We start from the raw sequence: 13606 nt of genomic DNA on the forward strand, positions 1-13606 counted from the left end.
GACAGTGAGTCTACCAGTTACATAACGGCAGAATGCTGCAGTGGACTGGAAACACAGCCTGGCCCCCGTCGGGGCATCAGTGCGTCTGATATAGTAGACGGCCATCTAATCCAACCTCCTCCAATGTACAGTTTCTACGTCAAATGTAGATACTCTCTTTTCTGGACTCTTTTGTATCACAAACAGTACTGTATTTGCAAATCTGGTATGTCATAAATGTATAGATGTAGCAGTACTGTCTATCTGTATGTCATATGTTATGATGAATTGAAAATGGGGGACCCTGATGTAAACAAGACGAAAGTCTTTCTCTGGTCTGCATCCCCTTAACAATTGTGTGTATTGAGCTGTACTGTACCCATTCTGCTAATCTGTTAATAAAGTTTTCAATCAATCAATCTACCTGAATTCATAAATCCTTTATGCAATCCCAAAGCCTCACTAAGCGTATTAGTAGTAGGCACTGCAGGCGCATCAAAGTTAACCTGCGCGACAAACAACAGATGATTCACAATTAAAGAGATCCATATCCAGACATGCATAACTCTTGCAGCAGTAACTCATCATGTGTGAGTCCACTAGTCCAGACACATTAGACTCCTCCAGGGAAGTCATGCCACCACACTGGGCCATGTCTCCGTGTCGATACCGCGCGGACTCCATGGTGAGAACAGAGTTATTATCCCCTGACGCATGCAACACTACTGTACCAATATAGAAGGGTGAATGCAGACACACGTTAACGTCACATTCTGTCAATATTACCTTGATCAACGACCGTTGCGACGAGTGAACTCGTTGTAATAATGTATGAGTTCCTGCACCGCGACACTGTGTCCTCGTTACTCGAGTTCCTGTAATCTGCGTTCGACTTCCTGCCAAATAAGGGACCGTCTAATTTATTTTTCTTTTCCTTAAAGCGATAGTAGCCTTTTGTTAACCAAGGGAGTTAAGTGGATACATAGTCAAAGACTTACTAGCGTCGAGGTTAAGCTGCTATAATAAACAGACATTCATTTACAATGTTTATTTTATATATAACATGTTTACAAACTAGGGAAGTCACCAAACCAGACATTAAAGTGAAGTTGTTTACTAACGTAGCTGTTATTCCATAGTCCACCAGGGGGCGACAATCACTAGCAAATAAACTTGACCTCATAACCCAGCGATGTGCAGTGTTAATTAGGCCAAATCCTACCTAACCTACATGTTACGTGGGTTTTAGGAGATCTATAGGAAACTAGGTTGGGAATTTGGGATCAATTCACTTAAAAATAGATTCTGTTTTCTTGCTGATGGTGGAACATCCATTTTCATAACCTTTTCAAGTAACGTTTTTCAATATTTGAATTTGGAAAAAAAATTACACACACATTCCAATCTGGCTTCAGAACGTCCCACTCCACTGACACATACATTTACATTTTTACATTTAGTCATTTAGCTGACGCTTTTATCCAAAGCGACTTACAAGTTCTGTACGACAAGACAGCAAGAAGGGTACAACTCTATCAGCTGAGTAACAATGTTCATCAAGTGTTGCGTGTTACAGTGTAGGTTAGTTTATTAGGACAAGTGCATGACAGTAAGGTTAGTCAGGGTTAGATTTTTTTTTTTTTTTTTTTTTTTTAATCATTTCAGATAATGGTTGAAGAAGTGAGTCTTTAGTCGACGGCGAAAGATTGGACGGGATTCGGCTGTCCTAACTGGGATGGGTAGTTCATTCCACCATTGTGGGGCAAGGACTGAGAATAGGCGGCTTCTCTTTGATGACCCTCCGGGAGCTTGGATAGGAGTAGGTCTGAGGCGGCCAGAAGATGCAGAGCGTAGGGGTCTTGAGGGTGTGTAGTTAGAGACCATTGACCGGAGGTAGGCGGGAGCGGTTCCCTTTGCTGCACGGTATGCTAGGTCGAGGGCCTTGAAGCGGATACGTGCAGCAATGGGGAGCCAGTGCAGGTCCCTAAGAAGTGGGGTGACATGGGCCGACTTCGGTAGGTTTGATATCAGGCGGGCCGCTGCGTTTTGAATGAGTTGAAGAGGCTTGGTGGCAGTGGCCGGGAGGCCAGCTAGCAGTGCGTTGCAGTAGTCGAGGCAGTATGCCTCCTCTATTTGAACGACCACATCAAACAAGAGGTGGACGCGGGCAAATACTGCGGCATGGTCATGCTGGACCTACAAAAGGCCTTCACACTGTCAATCACTCCATTCTAATGGACAAGCTAAAAGCAATTGGTTTTGATAGCTTATCAGTGAGCTGGATGCAATCCTACCTGGAGGGGAGAGAACAGATGGTAGAGGTAAACGGTACTCTATCCCCCCCCCTCACAGTGAGCTGTGGTGTTCCACAAGGAAGCATACTAGGACCGCTACTCTTCCTAATTTATGCAAATGACATGTCGTCAGCCTGTGACTGCAACTTGTTCCTGTTTGCGGACGACTCAGCCCTGCTGGTCTCTGACAAGAACAAGTTGCAGGTCGAAAAAACCCTCAGCTCGGAACTAGGCAAAATCTGCATATGGCTCGCTGATAACAAACTATCATTACACATGGGCAAAACAGAGTCCATTCTCTTCGGTTCAAATAACAAACTCAGCAAGACCGACGGCTTCTCAGTTACAGTGGGTGACAATATTGTCACAAGGAAAGACGAAATTACCTACCTGGGTTCCATCCTAGAGGCAAATCTTTCCTGTGACAAAATGGCATCCAATGTAATAAAAAAAGTCAACCAACGAACTAGATTCTTGTACCGGATCTCTTCTCTGGTAAACAAGAATACCCTGAAGACTCTGGCAGGAGCACTCATTCAAGGGTACTATGACTATGCGTGCACCTCATGGTACCAAAGCACCTCAAAGGCGCTTAAAACAAAATTACAAACATCACAAAACAAACTGGTCAGACTACTACTTGACCTGAACCCCAGAACCCACCTCACCCCTGCCCACTTTGACAACCTAGGATGGCTTAGAGTAGACGACAGAGTACAGCAACTTGCAATGGGCCTGGTCTACAAGATACACTATACGACCGGGGTGCCCATGTACATGTCAAAATACTTCCCAAAGGTCAGTGAATACCACAACCACTACACCAGAGGAAGCTCAACAAATCATGTTAAACCCAGATTCGGCTCAAACAAGGGACTAAACACGTTTCGCAATTATGCCACAACAATGTGGAACGCCCTACCCAAAGCTGTAAAGGAATGTGAATCCCTGCCCACATTCAAAACCGCTCTTAAAGAGCACCTACGGGAGGCTGCAATTCGAAACTGGCCACCGTAAATGCCCAAAACCCCCACCACCTCCTAATAGACAGTCTCCTCCCCACCGCATGTATATATTCCCTCCCCGCCGTATGTATATTTCTCTCCCACCCACCCACCCCCTCCTAATGTACAGTCCCCTCCCCATCATATGTATATACTCTGTCAGGATCTAGGGGTAACAGTACTGTATATTTGAATACCGTTTATGTCACAAATGTATCAGTACTAAATACCTATATGTCCCTATGCCATAAATGTCATGTATGTTGTGTATGTCATAAATGTCTATATGAATTGAAAATGGGGGACCCTGATGGAAACAAGACAAACGTCTTTCTCAGGTCTGCATCCCCTTAACAATTGTATGTATTGAGCCGTACTGTATTGTACCCATTCTGCAATCTGTTAAATAAAGTTTTCATTCATTCATTCATTCAGTACTGTTCAGTACTGTTTCAAGATGCACAATGAGATCTTCTTCTTCTTCTTCTTCTTTAGAATTTCCGGCAGTATAGACGCATCGTGGCGTATTACTGCCCTCCGCAATTCTTTTGATGAGCTCTTCTTCTTCTTCTTCTTTCTTCGTTTGAATTTCCCGCAGGCGTATTTCTGCCCTCCTCAGTTCTTATACTACGCTAGTGGTGTGCCATAGTTAGGCCTCTGGTAAACCAACTTTTGATTGTTTACCCTCTTCTTCTTCTCATCTTCAAAACACACTGTCTCCTTCCTCTCTGCTCCTCTTGCCTGTCCAATACTATTAAATACAATAACGCTATATCCTCTGGTACAACTCTGAAGCATGCAGAAATGTCAGCACTGCCTCTGTGATCAGCTGGTGGTTCTCATTATCCATGCCAAAGAAAGATTTAAGAGAGAAGGAAGAGACTCCCAACTCTACCAGACTTTTATAAAAGATTTCCCTCTCTTTCCTATACCTTTCACATTCTAGGAAGACATGCCCGACAGTTTCAGTCTCTCCACATTCACACCCCCCATCTGGATGTTTTCCCACAATGCACAAGGTACTGTTCAACCCACAGTGTCCCAGCCTCAATCTACACATCTTCACCCTATCACTCCTAGACCCATATCCATCCACCTTGATTTTGACCCGAGGCTGCAGAGAGAAATAGTGCCTTCCCTTGGTCCCCCTTTCCCACTCAGCCTGCCACTCAGCCTCAACTCCTTTCTTTATCTTCTCTCTGAGTTCTACTCTTCCCATTGAAATGCCTATCTCTTCCTCCCTTCCCAGGCTCTGTTTGGCAAGGGAGTCAGCCATCTCATTTCCCGCAATCCCAGCATGCCCCGGAACCCAACAAAACTCCACTGACCAGCCTGCCTTCGCAATCCTATATAAAACCAACATTATTTCCTGAATGAGATCAGGGCGAGCTTTAGACCCACCTGCACTCAGAGCCATCAGTGCAGCAGCCGAGTCAGAACATATAATCACCTGGCTTGGTCCCACTTCCTCCACCCACCACAATGCCCAGAGGATGGCAAGCAACTCTGTCACAAATACAGAGCTGCCATCAGATATTCTTTGTCCCTTACCGATCCCTAACCGAGGCACCCACCACCCAAAGCCTGCCCTCCCACTTTCAGGATCCACAGAGCCATCAGTGAAAACCTCCAGAGACCCTGAGTCCAGAAGGAACCTCTCTATTTCTCCCACAATCTCGCCCTTATCATCCTCCATCAAGAACCTAAATTCAATGACTCGATCAGGAAAATGAGATCTTCTGAGAGAAGAGAGAATTGTTGAATATATATACACAAATGTTCTAGAATGTTCTATTATGACAAATAAGACGCTTTCAATGACTTTATCTAAATCCAATCAATATTCCTAATGCCATTTCAATGTAAGGTTATAAAAATAAACATATAAACATTCATATAATACAATAACCTAAATATACAGCTAAGCCCCATTGTATTTTGAAATGTAGACTTTAACAGTGTAGGCAACTAAGCCAATAGAAATAAGGTATAACGAATATACCTTACTACTAAGTGGATGAAGTTCCAACATCATTCAAACATAAGTAACTCAAGTGACTTTAAAAAATAAAAATAAAACACAAGATATTTGAGCCCTAATGATCAGGATAAGCGCTCAATGAAGAAACCCACTCCCATTTCCAAAAGAAAGTCTAACATGCCTATAAATACTTACCATGAAATTACACTACAACTGTATTACGTGGCCCATAATGTCCCCCATTGCCAACTGCATTGCCATCTTCAACAACTGAACATACCGTAGTCCTAATTAATAACTCAGGTGATTGAACATAGCTCTATTTCAAATCATACCTCAACAATGTTGTCTAGGATGAGTCAAGCGTTGCAGGTACAACAGGCGGGTCTCGTTTGTCAGGAGAGAATAAAAGACAGATGAGGTCATGTTGTTTGGTAACAATAGACACAACGTCTCCTGCTCTACTTATCCCAGGGGAGATTATCACAGTGTTTACAAGGATATTTTTATGCATAGTCATCATAACCGAATGGAATTAAATGTGAATAAATGGAATGCTAAAACAGAACACGATGGAGCTGCATGCAATGATTGATTGATTCATTGATTGATTATTTTATTTTCATGTCATGCACACAAAGTGCCCAATCCCCATGGGTTTATAAGACATCAAAAATACAGTTGCAGTGGGCCATTATTACATCACACATTACATTTTATTATCTCTGTCTTAAACAAAGTATTATATCTTCTCTCCCAAGCCTGACAAATAAAATCCAGTTTCCTTCCTGAAGCACAACTCAAGTTGTTCATATTCATCCAGATAAAGAAAATCAACATAAATGGAGGACATTTTACTAAAAAGTACTTCCCTTACATCCTCGTAGACAGGACAGTTAAACAAAAAGTGAACCTCATTCTCAATTCCATCTCTAACTCACACACCAAACAACGTATGTCCTTTTCTGTCAATAATGCCAGCTCTGTAATGACTTCAATGACCGTAACAACCTATTGACCCCCCCCCCGCACACACACACACACACACACACACACACACACACACACACACACACACACACACACACACACACACACACACACACACACACACACACACACACACACACACACACACACACACACACACACACACACACACTCTCTCTCTCTGTGTCTCAATACAATACACAGTGAGAGTCTCACACTATCCCCTCGCCCCGTCTTAACAGACACACACAGTCAAAGCAGAGAGAGAATCTTGTTGCTAGGCAGAACACGCTAACGGTCAGGCAAGATTTGTTTATCACTTGATAAGGCCATGCAACCTGAGCCAGGTATCGGTGCCACGTCACCAGCCATAGACAAAAGGTGACGGAGTCAGAGCTTGGTACAGACCGTGAGTGTGATCAGAGGCCTGATTGCATCAGTTACACTCGTGAGATTTTGCACATAACGTGATGCTAGTATGCTGAGCGGTCTGGGTAAATTCCCCCGGCCTTTACTCTGTTGTAGGGTTTATCATCCTCGACTAGAGATATTCTTATCTGTGCCCAGAGAGGGTGCAGTGGTTAAAGGAACATGCAGGCTAGCCTAGCTTAGCACAAATGAACGGAATCGGATACGGATCAGCTAGCCTAGCTTAAAACTCCGGGAGAGGTATTTTTGGCCAACCGCTAGGCTATCTGGTCCGTATCCGTTTCCATTAATTTGTGCTAAGCTAGGCTAGCTTGCAGCCGGATAGCTTTGTACTGAACGCACAGAGAGGAAATTGGTATCTACCTTCTTGTGTGACTCTGGAGAAGATGGTAAGCTAATTTCCCATAATGTTGGCGTGTTCCTTTAAAAAAGAACAACATAAAAAGTTGACATATTAATCGACTATTAGAGTCAGCCATATACTGTGTGTGTAGTGTGCCTGAAGTGTAACACCCCGTTCCATCACAATATGAACAGAGAGGGGGGAGTTAGTAGTTACCATTTACATAGCTTTATTGACCGACCTGATAACACCAATTAATTGTATTCCATTACATAATCATCGTAGAGATCCTGTTAGACAAGCAATTGATCGCAAAAGAGGCCTTGCACAGAATGTTTTTGTCTTCCAACATGGCTGCCTATAACATAGCAACCATTGTTTCGTACATGGCAATGGGATGATGATGATGATGATGACTTTATTTGACAATATAAAAATAAACATGTGACAGAAAGCACAGTCAGGAGATACTGCCAAGGATGAACACAAAAAAGCTCAGAGCTTATTTCCATTGTGGTCCTTGTAGGGGGGTAGGGGAGTGTGATGCTTGGAGATGCATCATACAGACATGACATCACAACACATCACATATACCATTTAACATTTATATACATAACAGACTCATAAAACATGCAAGGGTGCCTTAAGCTGAGTGTCTAGGTTAAGTATAGTCCCCTTTGAGCCATGTCTTCAGGCTGGACTTGAATCTAACAGCATTGTCTAAGATTTTCAGGTCACTGGGCAGACTGTTCCAAAAGACAGCTGCTGAATACAAAAATGACTCCTTCCCCATACAGCTCCTGAATCTGACTGGCACAAAGTCAGTTGAGCTGCGCCTAGTTGGGTATGCATGGGTGTCCCTGATTCGGTTGAAGTTGTTGAAGTACACTGGGATTGGCACATGGCAATGGGAGAGACAACGGTTGCTGTGTGCAAAACAGTTGAACGGTAATATAATGTTTTCCAGTGTTTTACTTACTCTACCACTGCACAGAAATCAGGCATTTTGTTTTGAAAGTGGTTACCATTGAGGAATAGGCGATTATTATTAAATGACAACTGTGGCCAATGAGTTGTGCTCATGGCATTGTAAATGATTGGTAGGAAATACATAGCATGTCACTATGAATGAGTTATTACAGCCACACGGACAGAATACTGTATGATGTAATGGCATGTAGCTCAGAGGCATAGCCAGAGGTCCCCTTAGGGCCCCACTAATTCACATGACTGACCCCCCCTCCAATTGTAGACAGGGCTACATTGTGTGTGTGTGTGTGTGTGTGTGTGTGTGTGTGTGTGTGTGTGTGTGTGTGTGTGTGTGTGTGTGTGTGTGTGTGTGTGTGTGTGTGTGTGTGTGTGTGTAGGTGTGTGTGTGGGTGTGTGTGTGTGTGTGTGTGTGTGTGTGTGTGTGTGTGTGTGTGTGTGTGTGTGTGTGTGTGTCGGGTTGTCCGCAGTTCTTGGTCTCTCTTCTGTAATTTACTTAAAGGTGCATGTAGTTTTGAGAGATAATTGCTGACATTTGCATAGCCTATACCAGCGGTTCTCAAACTACGGGTCGCGACCCAAAGTGGGGTCGTGGGTAGGTGACAGTGGTGACTTGCGCATTGGCAAGTAAAAAAAAATAATAATCAATAACAAAATGTAAAAAAAGATTATGTTCTGGCAACATATTTTGGCTAAATATGCCTCGTTTTATAAATGTGTATTGATAACATAGTGCTGTAATTAATATAAATAAATATGCATGATCAAGTTCAACAACGTGTGCTTTTATTTTGATATTCCTTAATTCCACATTGAAATTACGCGATACATTAAGTGTGGGGTCGCCAAAAAAATATCCTAAATAAAATGGGGTCGTGGTATAAAAAGGTTTGAGAACCCCTGGCCTATACTATACTGTACATACATCTGATTAGCACTATACTCAGTGGTACTTTATATATTTTATACCTAGTCTAATCACCTGTACATTGTATTTGATTTGATTTGATTTGATTAGACATTTTTTTAAATACAAGATTCCAGAAAAAAACGTCAAGGATGCTACACAAAAAGTCAAGACTTATTTCCATTGTGGTCCTTGGTCTCAGACAGACAAGCAATACAAAACAGGACCATAAATAACAATTTGACAAACTACATAGACATGAACATTTTAAATGCAGTACAAACGTAGCCACAGGCAACAATGTATCAGACACCATTTTCATGCATTTTAAAATCTAGTTTTTGACATTGTCGAGGAGCCATGATTTTACTTTTTTCTTAAAATTGTGCCGGCTACTAATGCATTTTAGCTGTGAAGGTAGCAAATTCCAATTGGTGGCTCCCCAGAATTTAAAAGAACATTTGCCCATATTAGTTTTGAACCTTGGAATACGCAGGTCAGCAATGCTGCAGCTCTGGTGTTATGGGTATGCATGTCCCTGTTCCACTGAAAATAATTTGTAAGATAAGAGGGGGCCCTATTATTATAAATGTTGTGAACTGTAAATGACTATTACACTCTTACTGTTACATTTGCACTCTGGTTGGATGCCAAACTTATTTTCGTTGTACTGTACTTGTGCTGTATAATTCAATAATACATTTAAATCGAATCTAATCGAATCTAAGCCTGCTACTATAATGTAATTATTTGAATTAGAGTATCTCGTTTGATCATACATTTCAAGAAAAATTATTTTGAAGCATTGTAAATCAAACAGAAGCCTAGAAGAAGATTCTTTGAATACATATTATACATAATAATAATACAATTTGTAAACAAAGTTTCTAGCCCTGCAATTATAAACAACATTCAAATTGTAACTTTTCAGTCTTCCAGGGACACAGTTTTTGTCTGAGCATGGTTTATTGTAATGTATATTTCCATATACCATAGAACTTTTCCACAACTTGTTGAGTTGAAAACGGATCCCCCAAAACTACATCCTGCATCTTTAAAGTCTTGACTGCTGACTGTGATACTTAGTTCCTAGTGTTATACTGTATGTCAATAAACCATAGGTGCATTAACCATAACTTAATTAACCTGGGGTGCCCGGTTTTTCCACATACCAGTGTGTCTGGGCCACTGTGGCCGTGTGACTGTGGCAGGCGTGACTGGGAGCCGACCTCGTGGCTGGCTGTACACAGACAAGGTCTGGCGGTGATGTCATCCAAACAACAGCCTCCTTAGAAACCAACCCTTGAGGCTCAACTCACGGAGAGAGGAAAGTGACGGTGGCTCATCTTACTGATGTAAACAATGATGATGATGATGATGATGATGATGATAGCAGATTAATTAATTGAAATGTATTGTAGTTCAGACATCCACCCAGTTGGAGGATTTGGGCTTTCCATATTTCATACAAATACAGTATGTATCCTGAAAATATGTTGTTTAGAGTCCTGTATCTAGTATGTAGTCTGGAGCAGTACTGTATCTAGTATGTAGTCTAGGGCAGTACTGTATCTAGTATGTAGTCTAGGGCAGTACTGTATCTAGTATGTAGTCTAGGGCAGTACTGTATCTAGTATGTAGTCTAGGGCAGTACTGTATCTAGTATGTAGTCTAGGGCAGGCAGGATTTCCCAAAAGTTCCCATGTTCAGGTCCCATAAACCTTTTCCGAAGTTAAGGCCATGCTCAAACCCCACCTTTTTCGCCATAAACAATCCATGAGCTAGTTTTTTGTATTTTTTGTATTGTGGTGTATTATGTCTGTCTGTTCTCTATCTGCTTGCTTGGACTGCATGTATTTTTTTTCTGTTTTCGTATTGTTCCTGTCTTTTTTGTTTCTCTTTCTCTCACGGGATGCGCCCCGGGCCGATGTAACTATTGGTTTGAGGGGCGCAATATAAATAAATGTATCATATCATATCATCATATCAAGGTAATACACGTTTTAATTAGCTCACTGCTAAATTATCAAATGTCAAAATAATGTCTAATTTGCAGTCTGATTTGTTAAGTCATCTGGGACTTAGTTACCATTGAACATGGTTTGTTTCCATCAGCCCCACCTGACTTGCATGCTGATCCAGACCCATAGTTTGAAAACCACATGTCTACGTAGACCTATATTACAATGTTTAGAATTAGAATTTGAATATTTATTTGCCAAGTACATTTTTGCATATACCATAATATTAGTCCTCTGCATTTAACCCATCCCAAATATTTACTTTACTACTTTCTGGTGATGTATCATAGTTACAAACAGTAGAGGTTGAGGGCGGCTGGGTGGCGCAGCGGAGATTGCGCTCGTCACCAATGCAAGAGACTCCGGTCTCGAATCCGGGTGTCGGCATTGCCTCCGGCTTGGACCGGCCGTCATACTAACTCATTGGCAGAGTTAGCGGGTGGAAGTCGATGGGTGGTAATCTAGACGTTGTGGACAGCGACTCCTACAGGTCGGTTGGGGGACGCCTGCACAGCAGAGACAGGAAATGGCGGGGGTAGTGTGAGCCTCCCACACGTTACACCTCGCCAATGAGAGTCCGCGCTGGCAGGTGAAAAGATGTGACAGGCTGCCTCCTCGTGTACCGGAGGGGACACGTGATGCAAGGCTTCTATCCTCCCTACAACCGACCAGTGGGGGGCATATGCGAGCAACGTTCAAGACAGGGGAGGGGAGAATTGGAAACACGAAATTGGGGTGGGAGAAAAATAGAAAATAAGGAGGAAAAAGTGGATAAAAAAAGAAAAAAAACAGTAGAGGTTGAGTACTTTCTGGTGATGTATCATAGTTAAAGACAGTAGAGGTTGAATCCTTTCTGGTGATGTATCATAGTTAAAGACAGTAGAGGTTGAGTACTTTCTGGTGATGTATCATAGTTAAAGACAGTAGAGTTTAATCCTTTCTGGTGATGTATCATAGTTAAAGACAGTAGAGGTTGAGTACTTTCTGGTGATGTATCATAGTTAAAGACAGTAGAGTTTAAGGGCGGCTGGGTGGCGTAGCGGAGATTGCGCTCGTCACCAATGCAAGAGACTCCAGTCTCGACTCCCCGAGTCGGCATTGCCTGTGGCTTGGGCCAGTCGTCATACTATCTCAATTGGCAGAGGTAGCGGGTGGAAAGTCGATGGGTGGGGATTGGACGTTGTGGACAGCGACTCCTACAGTCGATTGGGTCACGCCTGTACAGCAGAGACAGGAAGTATCGGGGGCAGCGTGAGCCTCCCAGTCCCACGCGTTACTCCTCGCCACTGAGGGTCCGCGCTGTCTGGTGAAAAGATGCGACAGGCTGCCTCCTCGTGTACCGGAGGGGACACGTGATGCAAGGCTTCTATCCTCACTACAGCTGACCAGTGGGAGGCATAGTCCAGCAACGTTCAAGACAGGGGAGGGGAGAATTGGCAACACGAAATTGGGATGGGAGAAAAATAGAAAATAAGGAGAAAAAGTGGATAAAAAAAGACAGTAGAGTTTAATCCTTTCTGGTGATGTATCATAGTTAAAGACAATACAGTAGAGGTTGAGTACCTTCTGGTAGACAGTAGAGGTTGAGTACTTTCTTGGTGATGTATCATAGTCAAAGACAATACAGTAGAGTTTAATCCTTTCTTGGTGATGTATCATAGTCAAAGACAATACAGTAGAGTTTAATCCTTTCTGGTGATGTATCACAGTTAAAGACAGTAGAGGTTGAGTAATTTATGTAAATGTATCATAGTTAAAGACAGTAGAGATTGAGTACTTTCTGGTGGCGACCAGAAATGAGGCGACAGTGGCTCAGGAGGTAGAGCAGTCGTCTGGTAATCAGAAGGTTCCCGGTTTTATTCTCGCTCCTCCCGGGCAGCATGTCCTTGAGCAAGACACTTAACCCCTAACTGCTCCCGATGAGCAGGTTGGCACCTTGCATGGTTGCCTCCACCGTCTGTGTGTGAATGTGAGCCATAAGTTGTAAAGTGCTTTGGATAAAAGCGCTATATAAATGCAGTCCATTTACCATTCTGTAAAACAGTAAAGATCAAGTACTTTCTGTTGATGTATCACATTCAGACTACAAGTAATTTGAATTTACTTTACAACTGCAAATAGTGCAAATACATTTCAAAATGGAGTATATTCTCTGTCTGAAGGGTTGAATCATCACAAGTCAGACCCTTTCAGTTTCAGCTCAAACAAACCAGGACTTTCCCTAGATTCCCCAGCGCTCAGTGCGTGAGACAGCAGCGTGTGTGAACCAGGGCAACATCTGCTGTAGCGGCACATTCCTGCTCATTGTGTTGCTCAGTCTTATCATAACAAGGATTTGGTTGGTGGTCTTGCAGGGGAGAGAGCTGGGCATGATGGGCACAGCTGACCCTGAGTAGGTACATGCACACACACACACACACACACACACGCACACACACACACACACACACACACACACACACACACACACACACACACACACATGCACAGACACAGAAATCAGCATGCATGCATGAACATGCAAGCAATTGTGTATACAAAGATATACATGTATTGATGCCTGCACACATGCGTGCACGCACACACACACACACACAGACACACACACACAGTCCATCTGTCGATCTCTCTTTGGCGTGAGGGGGATGAGGTAATGGTCTTGCTCTTTTGA

General features: G+C 42.8%; 1 protein-coding gene across 1 annotated transcript in view; it reads right to left on the reverse strand.

The window, feature by feature from the left end:
* The window catches only part of ccdc9 (coiled-coil domain containing 9), a 68023-nt gene extending 67153 nt beyond the window's left edge, over positions 1-870 (reverse strand). The window contains exon 1 of the mRNA XM_084309202.1: positions 766-870. The gene's annotated coding sequence lies outside the window, so the exon portion shown is untranslated. The remainder of the gene's footprint in view (positions 1-765) is intronic.
* Between the last annotated feature and the right edge of the window lie 12736 nt (positions 871-13606).

Source organism: Notolepis coatsorum (genome assembly GCF_963971535.1).
Source record: "Notolepis coatsorum genome assembly, chromosome: 1".
Classification (NCBI taxonomy): Eukaryota; Metazoa; Chordata; class Actinopteri; order Aulopiformes; family Paralepididae; genus Notolepis; species Notolepis coatsorum.